The 20,592-nt window shown below is 50.4% G+C and overlaps 1 long non-coding RNA gene across 1 annotated transcript; it reads left to right on the top strand.

Annotated features, from left to right (window-relative positions):
• Nucleotides 1-201: 201 nt before the first annotated feature.
• Nucleotides 202-7,460, top strand: LOC110132703 (uncharacterized). The gene is made up of 3 exons (XR_002312571.2): nt 202-4,369; nt 5,813-5,923; nt 6,203-7,460. It is a non-coding gene; the product is annotated as an uncharacterized lncRNA (long non-coding RNA).
• Nucleotides 7,461-20,592: the final 13,132 nt, after the last annotated feature.

The raw sequence follows: 20,592 nt of genomic DNA, 5'->3' as shown, positions 1-20,592 counted from the left end.
CTGTGTGACACTCGGAGACTTGCTGCAAGGTGAGCTCAACCCTCTCCCCCGAGGGAAGTCCAGCCGGGCTCCTCCACGCAGGACCACAGGCCGCCCTGGGCGGAGGCCGGGGGCCCCCAGGGAGGGGCCCGTCCCGCCAGGCGGGGGGCCAGGCCTCTCCTGTTATGAGCACGGCGCCCTGGGCCTCACAAGGGGCCTCTCACTGGACCTGCACACGCATGATGCCTCTTTCCTTCCCGTAACCTAAAGGAGGGGCTCCGGCAAGCTCACCCACATCTGTGCCCCACGGAGCAAATGGGAGAATTCATGCACAGGTGACTCAGGCTCCAACTAGGACCTGTCTGTCTCCTGGGGTGGCCACGGTTCCCCCAGACCCAGCCGGTCCAGAGACCGGCCGAGGTGGCCAGTGCACATCCCCTCATCACCCCAGGTCTGGCAGCTGCCCCAGCTCCGTATCAATAGCCCAGAGATGGAGCATGACTCACCGAGAGGCCTTAGATTCGGGGCACTTTTCACAAACACCCTGAAGAGGGCATCAGAGGAAAAGCAAAAGTTAGAGGAGGTTGCCTCCAGGAAAAGGTGGAACCTGACCAGCAGGCTCTTTCCCCAAACCCTGTTCACCAGCCCCGCAGAGGGAAACTTCTGTGCTTAGATTGCCTCAATTTGTGTGCAAAGCAGCACTGAGCTGACTGCAGGGTCCCAAGTGTCAAATCTGTGACGACCTCACCCTCCCACCCAGCGCTCTTGAGAGTGGGAAGGGGGCGCAGGGAGGGAAAACGCCGCCCTTCCCGCCGACGGTGGGAGTAGGGGTCAAGGGCGTCTCTGCTGCTGTCTTTCTGGTTAGGCGGCACGCCTCTCCTGCTGTTTTGCAGCCATGTGTGTGGGAGTGCATACTCTCTCCCCTGCAGGGTTTATAGAGGCGCTGGTCTCTGATCCGTGGGCTCAGAGGGGGCCACCCTGGGAATTCCCAAAAGTCTGGGTGACAGTTTCTCGGGAAGAGTGATCTCTGAGGTCACTCGGCTCTATTAACGACTGTTTATCAGAAGCTGGTCTTCCTCACTTTCCTTCTTGGTGTTACAGGACAACCTCTTCTCATCACAGGCTCATCACAGACTCGGCTTCCGCTTCTTCTGAAAGCGTCTTCTACATTGTTTGCCCTATTCTAGATAATTGGGTGACTGAAGTTTTCTTTATCTATCAATATTAGAACCTCTTTTCTGCTGAATTAATTGTGCATTTATTTATATGCAAATAATCTGGGACTTATGAACGGATATTATTCTAAACCTCCTTTATACTTGTTGTTTGGGAGGGCAAATCCATTTCTTCAGCACTGTAAGGGGCGATTATTTTACTTTCAATCCAGCCCCTCCTATTACGCAAAGGATGGAGAAGCAACCGTCTCACAGAGAGGTTCCCGTGAGCCTCCAGTGGGGTGTGGGTGGAGCACTCACCTGCAGAAACCAGGATGTGGGAGGAAGGGCTTGGCGGGGGGAGTGGAGGGTTTCTTGGAGCCGACGTGCCCCAAGCTCGTCCCTCCATGGCCTCTCAGGCCACCTTTCCTCCTGGTTTCAGCCACTGACCCCTATTTGCTTTCCACGGGGCCCTCTTTGTCCCCCAGGGGAGGCATCTCCCAGGTCCGCTCACCGCAGGTGGGGTGGGCACAGCCTTTCCTCACACTCTCAAACTCTAGAAGTTTTGCTTATTTGTTCGAGTTTTAGAAACAGCCTGAAACACAGAAGGAATGGAAAAGAGACAGGAGTAGGTTCCCAGAAGGCCCCGGGGGCTCCTTAGGCGTCTTCTCCGAGGTCAGATGTTGGTCAGGGCCTGGAGTTGTGTGTCTGTGATGGGGTGTCTCACGTGACTTCCCACAGAACACATCGCACAGTGGCCCCTGACCCCAACCCATGTTTCTTTCTCTCTGACACCACTGGACACACAAACTGCCCCAGTCGCCTTCTTAAAGGGAAGCAGGCCTGGGGAGTTAGGTGCATGGTTGCTTCGGCCTGTTTTCTGTCTTGCTCCGGCATTCGGATTTTGCGGGAAGGACGGATTCAGACGGTGTTTAGACCAGGGACCCCTCCTGGCCTGGTTGGGCTCCCACTTGGCACAGAGGCTGTGATGATGTCCCTGCATAGAGGGCCGGCAGGTTTAATGCACTTATTTACCTTCCACGTGGCACGTTTAGCACAGTTCCTGGCACAGGTTAAGAGTGGAATACATGTGAGCCTTGTTCTGAGTCAGTTCTGAAGGACAGCTGGGTGCATGGGTGAGTGAGAGGTAAGTAACTCAAGTAAGTGGTGGCCGAGTACAGTGACTTACTGTGGGAAAATAGAAGAGGGGATCCTCTGGTGTCTCCTGACTTGGGGTCATGCATGAAAGATCTGCTTATTAGAGAAAAGGAATCCAGAGTTTGGGTGTTGTCACAGCAGCAGAATAGCAAACAGTGACCCAGAAATGGGGGAAACTCTAAGATAAAGATGCCCTTTAACGGGACTTCTGCTGGCCTCCTGGGCTGGGGGAGCCGTCCATTGGAGAGGGTTCTTGTTCACTCCTCTGGGCAAACCCTTACCATCTTTAGCAAGTTTCATTAAATATCCTTTTCTCACCACTTGTTTTAAGTAATTTTTATGGCCACCCTTCTCTTGCTCTGGGACTCCAACTGCATGTCTGTAAACCACGTGATATTGTCCATAGGTCATTTGGGTTTTCTTCACTTTTTAATAAACCTTTTTTTTAAATTGACCTGTTTTCAAATTCACAAATATTTTATTTTGATGTGTTTAATGTTGATCCCAATCAATGACTTTTTTTACTTTAAATACTATACTTTTCATGTCTAGAATATCTTTCTAGAAAAGTTTCTAAAGCTCTTCTGAAAGTTCCTGCTCCTTGTGTATATCCTTTACCTACAGACTCTTCAGCACGTGTTTCGTAGCTATTTTAACGCCCCTTTACTGGTTAGTCACTGGCTCATTGGTGGGTCTCCTCCTATTGACTGGCCTTTAGCTGAGACTCAGTGTTCCTGTTTCTGCTGCGTCTCTGGCCTTGTGAGGAACACCTCCTGGAGCTGGCTTCCCCCAACGCCCTCGGAAACTCTGGGCTGTGTGCTGGAGGGCCTTGAGCTCATGGAGGCTGGCTTCACTGCCGGTTAGGACGGATCTGTTTCAGTTTCCCCTTGGCTCTTGGCTGTGAGTCATGTCTCTGCCAGGATCTCAGTGGAGAGTCAGCCCCAGCCTTGAGCCTGCAGAGACTCGGACACCACGCTCCGGGGTCCAGGGTGGAGGCTGTCTGCTCGGCTCGTCAGTCTCCAGGATCCCTCCCCCCCTGCCCTTGGACTCCCCCAGGGGAGCTCAGGGCACTTCAGGGGTCACCAAGGGGCCGAGGAGCGAGACTCGGGCCTGGGGTCTCCTCAAGCTGTTCTCCCTCCACACCCCTTGACCTCCAGCGGCCCTGGACGTCCTTCGGATGCGGTGCCTTTCATTCTGGTTCTCACGGCACCTTAGGCCTCCATCGTCTGACGGCTCGCAGCCCTGAGACCACAGCAAAGGGCCCTGAGCGCACCTCCTCCAGCCTGCCCAGCAGACGCACGAGGGAGCACGGTCTGTGACCAGCCATCTCTGTGGGGCGCCCCTGTCGGTGGCTGAGAGAAGGGCCCTGGAGTGGGCAAGGGAATCCCCCACTGAGCCCACAGTGTAGATTGTGGAGTCTGAGCAAATAATCTGGACTGTTCACACCACTGACTTTTGCGGGGGGTGCCTGGTGGCTGCAGGTAGCCGATGTGCCTGGAGAGGGATCAGAGGTCAACAGGCCCTAATATGCTCATTAGAGCATCATAACATTTTTAGAGTCGCAATGTTTCCTGGACATGTGACAGTGAAAGTCACTCAAGTCATGTCCGACTCTTTGTGATCGTGGACTATACAGTCCATAGGATTCTCCAGGCCAGAATACTGGAGTGGGTAGGCTTTCCCTTCTCCAGGGGATCTTCCCAACCCAGGGATTGAACCCAGGTCTCCTGCATTGCAGGTGGATTCTTTACCAACTGAGCCACAAGGGATCTGAGCAAACTCTGGGAGATGATGAAGGACAGGGAGTCCTGGGCTGCTGAAATCTGTTGGGTCGTAAAGAACCGGACATAACTTGGTGACTGAACATCACAACAACAGCGCCTTGTAACTCAAAGCCATGATGGCGTATTTTACCTAACACTGCTTATTTCTTCTCTTTTACTTCCTTAGCACACAAACTGGTCTTACGTTTTCAGCCAATGGCTACTTAGAGGCAATGGAATACAGTGCATTTGGAAAAGTTGGGCTAAAAACAAAGAGCTTGTTGACTTTGGGCTTCCCGAGAGTGACTGTGGAGGGTGAGTCTCTAGCAGGGAGTCAAGGAATAAACAAGGAAGCAACACGTAGCTGTATGTACACCGGCATATAGGACCCAAGTGTGAAGGGCCCATTAATAAGAAACAAGGGAAAATTCCTTGAACCACAGGACCCCGCCCCCACCCTCCTCCGCTCCTCCCCATCACTGCCCCCTCATGACATCATGAGATGTCACCTCTGACATCTCAGAGATGCAGCATTTGGGGACTCTGTTCAGGAAGCTGGGGTCTACACATTTCTCAAGGATGACCAGTCAATTACACTGGTTTTTTCACTTGCATGGCCGGAAACGTCAGAGAGTTTACTCTGAAAACATAATAGTGGGGGGGGGGGGGGGGGGGGGGGAAGGGGGGAAATGAAATGGGATTTGAAAGAGGAAGTCAGGGCCTTCTTTAGGGGCCAAGACAACTGCCACAAATCTCGAAGAGAAAATGTTCATGTTGGTGATTTTGTTGTTACTATTTGAAGTATGCTCTTTTCTATTAAGAATAATAGAAACCTCTGTATTAAAAATGGCTCCAAATGTTTACATCAGCTCTGGTCCCTCCTGGCTCTGAGATGAAGCTTCCTGTCAGCTGGTATAAACATAAACTGTCTCCATGGGGAAGCATTCACTCTAACAGCTAATCTAAAATTAGCTGCTGGAAGAGAAATCCCAAATTAAAGGCATTTCTATCCTAGATTAACAACAAATATTAAAAACTGATGTCCCCAGTTAATTTTTCCATCGCCCAGAAATGATAATCCTAATTTGCACAGTAGTGTTTTATAAGGATCATGGAGTCTTCTGATTATGGGAAATCAAGTATTTTTGGATTTCAGAATATTAACATTGGAAGGGGAATCTCTTGCACAAAAGCCCCAACTGACTGTTTTGGCGAGAAACCTACCATTTGATTATATAACCAGACTTCTTTATGAAGCTGATTTTTTCTTGATGATTGTAACTTATTTTAAAAATGGTTTACTGTTTTCTGTTATAAAAGTAATTCATGCTCATAAATACGGAAGGTTTAGGGTGGCGGGGCGCAGAGAAGAGGCCTCGGGAGACGGGGCCTGCAGGCATTGGGTTCGCAGCCGGGCAGGGTGTCTGGTGTGTCCAGCACAGGTCTCAGGTGGGCAGCCCCGTGCAGCTGAGAAGGTTAACAGGCTTGGGAGGGAGGCCAGAGGTCCCCGAGAGGCAGGAGGAGATAAACTCCAGGAGGCAGACGTTTCTTCTTCCCGGCACAAAATCAGAGGGGGCGGTTTTAATCCTGTGTTGTCATGACGACACCTGGTTCCTCCTGAACTACCTTTATCTCAGATCTTGAGCTAACCAATGCACTTTCTTATGGAAATATTTTCTTAAGCTATGTCAATGAAACTGTATTTGCTTGGAAAACTGCCTTTCTTCAGTATTCATGTCAATTGTTTTCTGGCTGCAGGTGACTCCCCTTCTGCCATTCCATCTCTGAACGCCTGCTGTGGGAGAGGGGCCTGGCAGCACTCTCTCAGTCTTGAGGTGTTTCTTTATCTGATTGGCAGCTGGCTAACAGGTATGAAACACCTTGCTAAAAGCTAGCAAGGGGGCGCTCTTTCTGTCCCCTTCTGATGCCTCTGTCAGAAGCTTTCTCTATCTCTTTTGCAGTTTAATAAAACTCTGCTATGCAAACCTCCTAGTCATCAAGCCTCCTCTCTGGCCCTGGATTGAATTTCTCTCCCCTGGAGGCCTTGAATCCCAGCGTAGTTCACGGCTGGCAGCGGCAGCCTTTTATGTTCCCGCGTACTAACCTGTCCCCACACAACAGCAGAGCTCCGTTTCCCGCTCCCTACAGGGCAGCTCTGGACATCAGCGGCTCTACACACAGCTCTGCACACCACGGGCTGAAGGCCTGTGTCCCCCCAGATTGACCTGCTGAAACCAAACCTCAAGGGATGGCATCTGGAGGCGGGCCTCTGAGAGGTGATGGGGTCGGGAGGGTGGAGCCCCCACACTGAGGCCAGTGCTCCTCTGTAAAGGTTCAGACAGCCTGCCCCTGGCCCCCCAACTCCTCTATGAGGTCACGTCTGTGAACCAGAAAGAACTCCCCCCGGACACGGAGCCTGCCGGGCCTTCCAGCCTCCAGCCTCGTGGTGATCTCTCACCAGCGTCCTGAGCAGACGCAGGTGGGTCCCGTGGTGGCTTGGAAGTCCCCCTGCAGGCGGTCATTTCCTCAGCCACAGGACATCATCTTGTTCACATTTAAGGGTGACGGTGGCCGTTCTGCCATGAGTTCTGAACTGCGATCTCATCACTGAAGCAGCTTGTATCGCATGCGGCATGCTGTGTCCCCGGGTCCCCTTCAGAATCACAGGGCTGAGTCAGTTGAGGTGAAGGTGGATGGTGGCAGGACAGGCTTATTGGAAATGGCTTTTTCTTAAGGCTCTCGCCTGAGACAGCAGCTCCCACGTGCAGCGTGGCACCGGCACTTTGCTTAAATGGGAACAGGTCACTTTACTCAGTGGCTCGGCTCCCAGCGGGACGGCTGGAGGTGGGGCAGAGGGTCCCCCAAACACACACTTCCCTGACCTGGCCAAGCCCTGGGCTGCCCCTGGGGAACTGGAGGGAGGTGTGGTTGGCACCCGTGTGCTTTCCAGGCCGTCTGCAAGTCACTGAAAGTTTAGAGAAGTTCCTTGTAAGGTACTGTAGAGGTGGTAGGGTAAGGGAATTAGAGAAAGCGAGGTTTGGAGAAAGAACAAGACCGGAGTTTACAGGAACAGATCCCTTTTAATGAGGCGAGAAGGGGCAGCAGTCAGATTAGTGAGGATATAGAGGTGTATATGCGGAAAGCTACTGTCTTAAGAGGGACTGTTCTTCTCCAAGGTTGTTTGGAGTAGTTATCTTTTAAATGACTGGGGCAAGAAGAGATCGCCAGAGGCTGGGACCGGCTGGGAGCTGGGAGTAGTCAACTTTAATGTCCATTCTTTTCTTTGGGTGAGAGAGTTCTTTGTTTTCTATAGAATGATATATTTGCAAATATCGTGGATGCTGTGGGCTCTTGACAGGTGCTGGTGGAAGGAACGTGGAAGGGCCTAGCAAGGAAGTGGGGTCAGAGCCTGGGGGCTTGAGGTGCAGGCCTGGGGGGCTGGAGCCTGGGGCTCTGGGGCTGACCTGGTCCGAGAGGGGCGGCTGGGGCTCTGCCTGCGGGGAAGGTTGACTGAGGTCTGGTGCGCGGTGTCCCCACCGAGCCACTTTCAGGCTACAGCACCCTGCCCTGACTTCGGGGCTGGAGGGGAGTGTGGGGACTCAGCGTCAACACGGGACTCAGCGTCAACACCAGACTCTCTCAGCAAGAAAAGCACCATTTATTATGTAACCAGGCTTCTCTACGGAGCTGACTTGTTTTCTTTCACTGGAGCGGTACTGCTGTGAACTTAAGTGCCTCTCTTTGATTTTCCACCTCCTTTGTCTTCAAACTGGAGCAGCATCTGTCTCTTTCATACCATTGTTCTGGCAGGTGAGGCTCAGATTTGTTTCGTCCAGCCCCAGGAAGGGTGGCACCCGTCCGGCCTTTTGTCTGGAATCACGATCTTGGATTTGTTAGGTTCCAGTTGACATCTTTAAATTGCAGAGTCTACTCAGCTGGGAGTGTTCTCTGTCTTTTCTTATGTTGCTCAGTTAAATTACGTCTTTTTTATTAACTGCTTCAGGGCCAGAGGGCCCAAGGCAGATGGGGGCTCCTGTAGGTGAACTGAGAAGATGCCCCAGAACTGCACGGACACGGACGCGCCAGGCCAACCCCTCACTCCTCCTGGGCCAGGGCCTCCTGACGCCCCCACCCTGGCCCCTTCAAGCCCCGTGACTTTGGAGTGAGAGATGGAGACCGAGAAAGAGCAGGAGGGACCGGGGTCTCAGGGCATGACTCGCTCCCCGACACGTGGACTCCAGGCTGCACCCGCTGCTGCCGTCCGGTCCCCGGGCTGGGCCCACCTCCCTGACCCGCTTCCCTCCTGCCTGCCCCAAACCGGGTGACATCGTGGTCCCGAGCCCGTCGTGCACACAACATAAAATCACCACCTTAACCAGTGTCAAAGACACAGCCCAGTGGCACTCAGCACATCGGTGGGCAACCCTTACACCATCCTCCCCAGAACTCTTTCATCGGCCCAAACAGAAATCTTGTCCCCACCAAACTAGCTCCCCTCTCCCCTCCCCCAGCCTCCTCCTGTGAGTCTGACTCCTCCAGGGACCCTCCCATGGACAGAAGCACACAGTGTTTGTCTTTTTGTGTCTGGCCTATCTCACTGAGCGTAGCGTCTGCAAGCTTCATTTGTGCTGTAGCGGGTGTCCGGATCTGCTCCCCCTCACAGGCCAGATGATATCCCATCGTGTGTCAGGATCGTGTTTTGATGACCCATCATCTGTGCTGTACGCTTGCGTTGCTCCTTATGTTTTACTTACGATGAGTGATGCGTGATGCTGCTGTGAGCATGAGTGTATAAATGTCTCTATGAGACCCTGCTTTTAATTATTCTGGGTAATTTTGCATTTACTTTTAGAGAAACCAGCACACTGTGTCCTGTGGGAGGGCTGCGCCGTTTTACACTCCCAACAGCAGTGCACCAGGGTTGTAGTCTTTCCACATCCTTCCCAACACTTGTTATTTTCTGTTTTTTCCTGGACAAGGGTCACCCTGATGGGTGTGAGGTGGTGTCTCGTTATGGTTTAGATTTGTGTTTCTCTAGTGAGTGATGTTGAGACTCTTTCCATGTGCCCATTGGCTGTCTGTTTACCTTATTTGGAGAAATGTCTACTTAAGACCTTTGCTGTTTTTGAATTGTACCATTTTTGAATTTAGGGCTTCCCTGGTAGCTCAGCTGGTAAAGAATCCGCCTGCGGTACAGGAGACCCTGGTTCAGTTCCTGGGTCGGGAAGATCCACTGGAGAAGGGCATGGCAACCCACTCCAGTGTTCTTGCCTGGAGAATCCCATGGACCAAGGAGCCTGGCAGGCCCCAGTCTGTGGGGTCACAAAGAGTCGGACACAACTGAGTGACTAAGTGCACAGTGCACATTTTTTATTTTGGTTGTTGAGTTGCAGGAGTACCTTACATATGCCTGAAGTCTTATATTTATGGTCCAATGTGTCTCTCTGGTGCTGGGCACTAAATAACCAGATGCTGCTGTTTCTGGTATGGTCGCAGCAAGGGTAAAGCATGTCCCCACTTGATGGCTTAACCAACACCTTGAGGTTCATTAACTTGAATTCATCTTTTATAATGACAGAACATTTATAACAGAAGATTGTAAAACTGGCTTCAGTGTTTCTGGGGCCAAGTACCACATGGAGAAACATGTTCTCGCATGGTGGGGACCCTTGGACATATATAGCACCTTGTGAAGGGTGACCCCAGGCGATGGCAGGATAGTGCCGTGGATGGCAACACGGTGTGGTCCAGTTGATAATCCGGTGGATATTATAGAAGCCAGGAGAACCCCACAGCGATAAAGACAAATGATTTTCATTGGAGTGGCGGCTGTTCACTGAAGAATTAGGCCCCATCGGCAAAGGGTCAGCATGTGGCCAGCTCTCAGGACAAAGGGCTGATAGGGCAGGAGTGCGGCAAGAAGGGCAGGCCACCCCAGGTGCACGGGAAGACCAAGTTCCAGCGCACTGAGGCCTGGCCCCCTCTGCGGGGTTCCCACCTTGTGGGGAGTGAAGGACATGCCTTTCCCAGGGCCCTGCGGGGGCCTTCTCTGTGCAGCACCCTCGCCCCCCACCTCAACCCCCAGGACCAACTCGGGGGTCTCAGATCACACTGTGCAGAATTTTTCTGAAAGGGCTGCTGGATGCCAAACACCAGAAAGATCAATTGTGTTTACTTCCAATTACCTCTTACATGCTCATTTGGATATCGTCCAGGGATGACGCCACAGAAGTGTTTGCAAGTGCAGATGGAAACCGTGAGGGGGAGTATTTTGCCAGGACCTTCCTTCCAGAATCCTTATCGAGCATCTAAGAGAAAGGGCACCAAGTGGGAAGCTGATGAGCCCAAGGGGAGAGCCAACAGCTATGCAGCTGCCCCAGATTAGGCTAATTTCTGCTCCCAAAGTTCCACACCAGGACACTGATGGCTTTCTTGTTTACACTAATGGAAAGCTGTGAAGAATCTGAGAGTCCGCATACTAAGGGCTGAGTAAAATAAATTCTCCTGGGATCTCCCAGGGCATGAGGCAGGCACTGCGACCGACCCTGTAGACTCTTCAAGGATGAAGGTCCTTTCGTTTGTCTGTTCAGTGAAACATCCTGAGAGATGCTCAGTATGTACCACAGATGATGGTGATGTCTCTGCACGGAGAATCTTGCTGAGTACCCAAACCTGAAGTTGCAAAAATAAAAGGGACCGACATGGGGGATGGGCGGTGCCCCTCCTGTTGCAGGTCCTCGGCCTCAGTCTCTTAATTGTCACATCACTCTCCTGGAATTGAGGGCCGGGGAGGGGCCCTTGGAGGCTGGCACCCCTGGAGGGAGCTGGCTTCCTTTCTCAAGCTTGTCCCACCAGCTTCTGTGCCCTGGGACACGTGACTGACCCAAGCCTGTTCAGCTGTAGGCCTCAGATGGCCAGGTCTTCCCACGGATCCAGGAGGAGGAAAAATGCAGAGTGTCCGGATTTGCCAACATGGTCTCCGCACCCCAGAGCCCCCCGACCCCAGGAAGAGGCTCACTGCCCAGCATCTGCTTTGATGTACTTTCCTCTGTGGGGCAGCTCTTGCAGCACTGTTAACTCTGTCTCTTCAAGACGCTGACCCTGGAGCTAAAAACTGTGAGCACAGTGTTCGGCCCCAAACAGAAGACAGGCTTGTGCAGGAAACTGGGGAGGGCTGGCCTCACCCGGAGTGGCCCCGGGTCCCAGGCAGGAGGCGGTTCTCCTCCTCCCTGGAGGAGGATGTCCTGCCCCCCCGTCCATCATGGCAGCTCTCAGACTGTGCAGCCTCTGAAGTGGACTCTGGGCTTGAACGACTCAGGGCGTAAGTCCACACGGACGCCCAGGCGGCTGCAACCTCCACGTGCTCCCTAGTTAAACGTGAGTGCTGTGAGTTTAACTGTGTTCATAATGAACGTGCAATTAGAAAAGTTCTTAAAGCATTTGGGGACCCACTGCTCAAAATTTCATGCTCTGGCACAACCAGCTTTCCCTCTGAGAGATTGTAAAACAGGTTATTCAGAGTTTAGGGCCACATTTAACATTTTTTTATTTGCCAGTCAATGGCTTCAACTGTTTCAGAAAGTACATCTTGATATTTGTTCAACAAATATTTATTGAGTTTAGTGACATCATTTCTCAAGAAGAAATATAATTGTACTTGAGTGATGATCTTTGTTAAGTGGTTTAACTAAGTATAAACATAGAAGAAGGCAGGTCAAAATTGTTTGACTGCTAGTAATATTTTGAAAAATTATTTGGATCATGATTGGGGAAAGCTGCCTTTGGTGTAAAAGGCAGCTTAGAAATATGATTAGTTGACTTCCATAGAGGAAAGGAACAGGAGAATTATTTTATCCACCATCCATCCATCATCCATTCATCCACAGTCCACCTATCTTTCCTTCCATCCATCCATCCACCATCCAGTCCTTTTTTATTATGACTGATTCAAGGGACTCATCCAATACCTCCTGCCCTATCCACCTATTAGGGAGAGATTTACTAGAAAGATTTCCTAGAAGCTTATAAAGATCACCTTTCCTTCTCTCCAAAGGTGGAAATATTTTTACGTCTCCAAGGAGACCCTAAACCTCAAGATTCTCTAGGAGACTCATCTATTGCCATTCCACTTTTTTGATCCTAACCCCCCATGGTTGAGCCTAGCCCTCTTTTAGACGCCATCCCTGATAAACCTTGGTCTACGAGTCCCATCCACTCTGGACCAGGCCTGAAGATTCAGCTGGGTAAAAGAAAACCTTTGCCAAGTGTTCATTAGTATCCACTGAAATCAGAGGCTGTTCAAGGAATCTAGCCTGTAATTGGAGAATTGATAAACAAGGTTGATTGTTCCATGTAAAAGCCCCTGCAGTACCCCGCGCACCCTCTTTGGAAACCGCTTGGAAGAGGTTGGAGCTTTGTCCAAGACTTGAGAGCCATCAGCAATGTCACTGCGCCCCGACACCCAGCTGGGCCGAATGCCCCCACGCCTCTTTGAGCCACACCCCTGAGGCCCCCCCTTCCCTGGGGTCGACTCTGCGCTGTCTTCTTCGGCACCCCTCCTGACCGAAGGGGGGGTCAAGGGTCAAGGGACTCTCCCCTCCTGAGAGTCCAAGCGCGTTTGCCTCCACCTGGGAAATTAGCAGTTCACGGGGACTGGTGTGCCTCGGGGCTACACTGAAAGCCCAGCATTTTTTTTTTTTTTTTTTGCAGAATTTAAAGATTGAAGTCCCCTTCCCTCCAGATTCTTCCCTTCCACAGCCTGTGGATGATATTCACTGCCCTCCTTTGGCAGAAGCAGTCTTGGAGGGTACCCTCCATTTTCTCTGAGAACTTGCAGAACGGGGACATGAGGTGTCAAAGAGAAAAACTCCAGTTTTGTAAACCTAAAGTCAGATGTTCAGGCCACTTAGTTACTGAACATGGCCGCTGTTAGATACATATAAAACCGAGGGTCTCCTAACATTTCCTCACCCCAAAGCAAACAGCCAACTGAGAGTTTCTCAGGATGGCCAGGGTTCTGCGGAATCTGGACTCAGATTTTTCTGCCATGGCCCAGCTCTGTACTCCCTCCTGAAGGCTGATCAGACCAAACCTACTATTTGGACAAAAGAAACTCAAGAAGCTTCAGCCCTGATTGAAGGCTGTCTTCCTCATCCCCCTGCCTTCAGTCACCCTGGTTCTAAACTACCCTTTTCCTTCTGAAAGAGAAGGCAGTGCCTGTGGTACTGACTCAGTGCTGTGGGGACAAACCAGCCAGAACACACAGGACCTTACAGCCGACGACTAGACCTGGGAACAGACCCCTCCTCCTCGGCGAGGCACTGTGGCCGCTGCCCGGTGATTAGGACACAGCAGGGCTGTTTTCCGACCTCTGACCACCTGCGTGCCCTGTTCCGGGGCTTCATCCTCAGCACACCGAGAACCCCTCCCAGCACCCTGGCCTCCTGCTGGGCCTTCTAACAGGGCTCCTTCCTGCTCTAACAGAGCGCTGCTACCCTCCTGCCCTCACCGGCTGATGAGGTCCTCTGGACTCTGGACCGTCTGACGCTGACTGACCAACTCTTAACCCTTGGAATGATCTGCGGGATTCCCCTCCTGAAACCCTGACCTGGTCTGGTTTGCTGATGGATCCTATTTGAGAGCACTGAGTCCGGAGCCCTAGACCACCAGGGAGTGTCGGATGGTTTCAGCTGAGGATGAGCCTGGCCTTTAACTGAAGGCAGGGGGCCACTGTCATCCCAGAAGCCGCTTTTGCTCAGCAGGTAGAACTTCTCGCGTTATCTGGAGCCTGCTTAATGGCAAAGGAGAAAGCCATTAATATAAACACCTGCAGAAGATAAAATTGTTGGTGTTGCTCATGATTTTGTCATGCTTTGGAAGGGTTTTTAGCATTTTCAGGACAGAAAATCAAACAGTTGTTAAGTGCTAGGACCCTTAGATGCCACGCAACTGCATAGATCCTTGGCAACAATGAAAATTTCTGGACATTCAGCAGCAGACAAGGAGGAAAGTGGAGGGAACCATTTGACTGATGCGGCAGCTCAGGCAGCAGCCCTCCAGAAGTCCAAAGTGATACTAGAAGGGCCCTGCCTACCCGTGAAGTCAGAGTCTGAGCTAATTACTTTAGAAGCACAGCAGCTCTCTGTTTCGGGAGATCTGAAAAGCTGCGTCAAACAAGGTTGTGTACATGACTCTAAGAGAAACCTTGGGTTAGGACCAAAGGGTAGGCTTGACCTCCCCGAACTGAACATGAATTCATATCCAGCTTATCCTTGAGTATGAGTCTGCCTGCAGTGCAGGAGACCTGGGCTCCATCTCTGGGTCGGGAAGATCGCCTGGAGAAGGGAATGGAGCCCACTCCAGTATTCTTACCTGGAGAATCCCATGGACAGAGGAAGCTGGTGGGCTACAGTCCACAGGGTTGCAGAGTGGGACACAACGGAGCGACTAGCACTTTCACTCCCACTTTCATCGTTGGGGGCACACTTGACCTGACTCATGGGATAAGTTATTTCAATGGGGAAACCATGTTGTAAAAAACCATCTCCTAAAATGGCTCAACGTATCCCCAAGTTGTCCAGTTTGGCCTAAACATAGTCCAGGAAAGACAACCTGTCCATACTCCCATGAGTCACTTTCCCTCGCCCTGGGGTGGTTGCTGCCTTCTCAGGGATATAAATATGTGTTGGTAGTGACTTGTATGTCTCTCATTAGGGAAGACTTGCTTGTCACAGAACCTTGACCATGGCAGTAGGTAAAGTTGAAAAAATTATTCCCACTTGGGGAAAACCCTTTGACTCCTAGTGAGGGTGACAGAAGTTGGGAATGGGCACAGTGACAGACGTTCCCATTTAACTGGCAAGTAACCCAATCCGTTTGTAAAATTTGGCCGGTTTTACAGCACTTCCGTTGTGCCTTTATCCCCAGGCATCAGGATTGGTGGGATGTGTTAATGGAGCCATAAAGATACAGTAACTAAATTTGCCGCATCTTTTAGGTGGCCTTGGCCTAGAGCACTGCCTTTAACCTGAGATCTACTCCCTTTGGGAAAACAGGCTGTCACCATTCAAAATCCTGACTTGCAGACCCATCAGATCAGATGAACGCGTCTGTGAACCTGCTTTATTAAAGAAGCATCTAAACCTGCTCTAAGGAGCTTACCAGGACCTTGAAGGCAAACTCAAGAGCAGCCTTCCCACAGTGCAGTCCTGGGAGATGAAAGCACGCAACATGGTGATGCTCTCCAACCCGGAGACTGTGTCCGCTGGAAACGACACTGTCACAAAGGCACCCTCCAACCTTGTTGGGGCCATTGTTGTTCAGTCGCTAAGTCGTGTCCAATTCTTTGAGACCTCATAGACTGCAGCACACCAGGCTGCCCTGTCCTTCACCATCTCCTGGAGTTTGCTCAAATTCATGTCTGTTGAGTCATCACATCCTCTGTCATCCCCTTCTCCTCCTGCCCTCAATCTTTCCAGGAATCAGGGTCTTTTCCACTGAGTCAGCTCTTTGCTTCAGGTGGCCAGGGTGTTGTAACATCAGCTTCAGCATCAGTCCTTCCAATGAATATTCAGGGTTGATTTCCTCTACGTATTTCTAACTAACCTCTGTGCTGCTAAACTTAAGGACATCATCGTGTGGATTCATTTTTCTCATTTAAAGAAGATACCACCTCCTACTTGGACTTCACAACCATCTGGAGACTTGAAACTAAAATGAACCAGACAAAAGGTAGGAAACTGAAACAGACAACATCCATTGTGGACAACTGTCCCAAGATTCAGGGCCAGGCTTGTATAATCTTACTTTTTATTTGTTTTTTTCCACCTTTCAATGCTTTTTCTTCTATGACGACAATCATATGCTCATTTTAAAAAGTAAATCAAATTGCTGAATTTGTAGACACCTGCCCTGCTCCAGTGCTTCTGGGTTACCTTGATGTATACCCCCATTATAGCTTAGCAGCTTTTATTTTTGAGGGGAATCACAGTAGTACTCTATATTTCCTTTGTCCGTGAAGTTCTCCAGGCAAAAATATGGAGTGGGTAACCACTCCCTCCTCCAGGGGATCTTCCCATCCCAGGGGTCAAACCCATGTCTCCTGCATTACAGGCAGATTCTTTACCACATGAGCTACCAGGGAAGCTCCTCTAGCAACAGATTTCACTAATTGGAACCCACATGAATAGCCCATCAACCAAACCTTAAATGACACCACAAACTATTTTTTTTTTCTCTCTCTTCTTCTTAGTGCTACCAAGGTCCAATCTCAGGAAAGAGCTAGACCAGAACTTAAAAATTTCACCTCCCATCTTTTAGGGGATACCATACCCTGATTATCAGCTTCTGATTGAAGCTGAAACTCCAATCCACCAGAGTATGGGTATCTAAACACCAAGATCCCTGTCTGCTGGGGGCAGCGTAACCATACGGAAAAAAAGTCACCAACAGATGTCGCACCATGTGATTCTTGAGCTGCAACTGTCTCTTTAAAGGCTGGTTTGGAACTGATTGGGACAGGTGACCTAGTGTTTATTGGGCAACCCCAAATGGAACCCAACGGCTTTGTAGAACTAACTTCTGGCTTGACTCCCTCCTGAGTAGATAGGATGTTATTCCTTAGGATTCCTCCAAATTCAAGGGCATATTCACACAACTCTCAACATGGCCACTGCGAATTACCGCATGTTGAAAGCAAAATGGATTAGGGCAGTCTTCCATGGTGTGATCATTGTGATCATAGCTGCAAAAGTGTCAGCTATTTTTGCTCCCTCACTAAGACTATGTCAAACCTAGACAGCATGTTAAAAAGCAGTGACATCACTTTGCCAACAAAGGTTGATATAGTCAAAGCTTTGGTTTTCCCAGTAGTCGTGTTTGGATGTAAGAGTTGGACCATAAAGAAAGCTGAGTGCTGAAAAATTGATGCTTTTGAACTGTGGCGCTGGAGAACACTCCTGAGAGTCCCTTGGACTGCAAGGAAATCAAACCAGTCAATCCTACAGGAAATCAACCCTGAATGTTCATTGGAAGGACTGATGCTGAAGCTGAAACTCCAATACTTCGGCCATGTGAAGAACTGACTCATTGGGAAAGACCCTGATGCTGGAAAAGATTGAAGCCAGGAGGAGAATGGGGTGACAGATGATGTGATGGTTGGATGGCATCACCGACTCGATGGACATGAGTTTGAGCAAACTCTGGGAGATAGTGAAAGAAAGGGAAGCCTGGCGTGCCGCAGCCCATGGGGTCACAAAGATTTCAACATGACTGAGTGGCCAAACAATAACAACAAACTCAGAATAACTCATGCCGCCTTAAGGACAAGTGTTTCCTGACTCACATCAATCACAATTATTGGCAGGCAACTTTTAATGACTTTCTGGCTGTTTGCTTTTATAAGCTCCTGACTTTCTCTTCCCCAGAACTCTCACTTGGGTTCACCTGCATCGGTGTCTCTTGAAGTGCAATTCATACGACTCCAAATAAACTCTTTTCTTATTTGCAGGTTCATACATTATGTTTCGGTTGATGCACTACACTTAGTGCAGAGGAAATATAACAGCTGTGAACTTGCTGTGTTTCTATGAAAAGGGAAGTTAGGAGAATGTGGCAGTTGCCACTTTTGAGCATCATGGCCCTCCTATCCTTCGGATCCATACTTCACTGTGATTCTTCTTGTTAGTGGCTCTCTTGGCATTACAAGGGAGTGCTGGGGTGAAGATCAGTTGCCTTGAACTTTGATCCAGGGCTTCCCTGGAGGCTCAGACAGTAAAGAATCTGTCTCCAATGTGGCAGACCTAAGTTCGATCACTGGGTTGGGAAGATCCCCTGGAGAAGGGAATGGCAACCCACTCCAGTATTCTTTCCTGGAGAATCCCATGGACAGGGGAGCCTGGCTGCAGTCCATGGAGTCGCAAAGAGTCAGACATGACTGAGCAACTAACACTTTCTTCCCAAACGCGGGATGTCACTTTTGGCAGGTTGGTTAACCTTCCTGGTCAGTTTCTATGCTGTAAAAAGAGAGGCAGAACAGATGTGCTGGTTTCAAACTGCTTTCTGAGCTTCTCTATTGGCAGGGGCTGGGAACAGGCCAAGCCTGTGGTTTGTTGGCCGATGGACTTGCTACCCCTCCATCAACCAGAATCAACAAATCCATTAGTAAATTGGGATCCTTCATTCCATCTTATTTGAACAAAATGTTCTGCCAGCTTGAACACCATTAAGGAGGTCATCAAGGACCACGCAGCTCTGCCTCTGATTTAAAACTCGCTGCCCTTCCAGTTACTGGTGTTTCTTCTTCCCAGTTTTGGCTGCTCAGCTTCTGGACCTTTTTTTCTTTTTTAGCTTTTTATGGGTCTCCTAAGAGGACAGGCAGGTAGGGCCAGTGTCAGGAAGGATAGCTCAAGCAGTGCTCCGACGACCACGGTCAGACCCTGGAAAGAAGGAAGAGGATGAAATCGCGGGCAACAAGGATGCCTTTGGGACCTGGGCAGACACCTGCAGCGTGACGTCCCTGCGAGGGCCGCCACCCGGCTCCCGTGCAGAGGGAAGTTTGTCTGAAGGGCTCCTGCCCCGCACTCCTTCCCCAGGGGCTGCTCTGCCAACTTGCTTCAGACTTGCACGGCTGACCTCTGTGGCTCATGGCACACGTGTGTGCGGTGGAGAAGGTGGGCGGCCCAGGTTTCTGCGGAGCAGCAACCCCAGTGCACGGGCCAGAGCGGCTGGGCGCTCACGGGGGGCACTCATGGGTGGGCGCTCACGGGTGGGCGCTCATGGGTGGACACTCACGGGCAGCCCAAAGCTTTGGACAGGGGTGGGCAAACTGTGATGCAAACACAGGTGTGGGATGATGGCTGCAGAAAGAGCAGCTCGGGCCCACATGGAGTTTTCTAGGGAATGGGGGTGGGGGTGGTTATCGGCCAGGCTGGTGGATGGGAGGTGGGTGGGCTGGCATTTCAGAGTCAGGGAGCCAAGGAGACGCATGTGGCTGTAAAAATAAAGGTGGCTGTTGGAGAATTTCTTGATTTATTTTTTTAACTAGGCAAGTCTTCAAGTGTGGAAAACTAGACATTTGTTTCATATATCATAAGTGTAGGAATCCAGTTTAGGCAAGATCTGTGTCATCTAGGAAAAACGAAAAGATCCAGGTCTTCAGCATGAAGTTCCCACACAATATTACAATCTACTGGGCAAAGTTTCTTCCCAATAAGTTGTCCCTCACAAGTAGGTTTAATTGGCAAGCCACTTTTTCTTTAGTGTCTTCAAAAGTGAAAAATATTTGTATTTTCATGTGGTGGAAGACCCTACAGATTTGGAAGAGGAATCCTGAAATCAGATGGTTTTGGGGCCCCGGTCTGCACCAGGCTCCAAGGAGGAGGGTCAAGGACAGCAGCGCCCTGACCCGGGCCGAAGGGATCCCTGAGCCTCGCGCTCCCCGACGGCAGCCCCGCAGCCGGTGGGGGAGGGGGTCTCTGCCTCTGCTCCCGACGCCCCTTCCCAGACGCCCTCAGTCCGCCCCCCACAGCCCTTTGCTGCTGTCTTCGCTGATGCTAAGAGCTGCTCAAGCTTGAAAGGGTGGAGAGACTCTAGTTTCAGGTCCCATCTGAAACCGCTGTAATGACACTGCAGGGCTTTCTGCTTTGCTCGTATGTAACGAGAGCCTTTGATGGGTAGAGCCTGTTATCTGCTTGGTCTTTGCAAACCAGGAAAACTCAGAAAATGTCAAGTCTCTAAATGTCGGTGGGTATAGTGTCATAAGTGTGATATGTCAGGATATCTGCTACTTTATTTGAAAGGTTAGGCTTCATAGGAAAACAATAAAGAAGTCCCCCAAAGCCAAAGATGCTTTTCAGAAAGTGCCAGTTACTACTTAAAAATATCAAGCCAATGCCGCAGAAATGACTCTTGAGAGAGCCAGGACCAAATATTTCCTAGCCCAGAAGGGGACCCCTGGAAGCCTTCCCGGGGAGAGACGAAGGGCAGCTTTTATTCCACTGACTGTACGGTTTGGCTTTGGTCTCATGTGGACATCATCCCACTTTATTACAGAGAAAGCCAACGTCCTCACTCTTACAGAATGGCTGCCAGAAAGTTCTGTCTGATCATCAGCCTTCTGATTGTTATATTCATTAATAACTCACTAACTGGGGCAGACAATCACAGTTTTCCTTAAAGAACTTTTCTTTAAAAATCCATTTTCCAGAAGAGAAATTACTTTTCTCTTTGACTCAGGTCTAAGTTTTCACAAAACAAATTCAAGGTTAGCCCTTTAACACTGTTAGTTCTTAAAAACTGTGCCCAACATGCAGGATCTCAATACATATCAAATGAATAAGAGCCTTAGTCTCCGTGATTTGCATGGACGCTTGCTTACAGTTTCCTTACCTTCTTTGCCTTCCCTCTAAGATGGTGATCTTGCCGCAGGTGCTGAGGTCTCTCCAAACGCTCAGCACTCCCGCTCCTGATGGACGTCTGACAACTTGATAAGGAGTTGGACTCTGGTGGGGCTGCACTGGTTGGAGAGAAGCCCAGGTGTC

Source organism: Odocoileus virginianus, chromosome 1 (assembly GCF_023699985.2).
Source record: "Odocoileus virginianus isolate 20LAN1187 ecotype Illinois chromosome 1, Ovbor_1.2, whole genome shotgun sequence".
In the NCBI taxonomy this organism is placed as follows: Eukaryota; Metazoa; Chordata; class Mammalia; order Artiodactyla; family Cervidae; genus Odocoileus; species Odocoileus virginianus.
The sequence above is the reverse complement of the archived record's forward strand: the minus strand, read 5'-3'. Positions and strand labels throughout refer to the sequence as shown.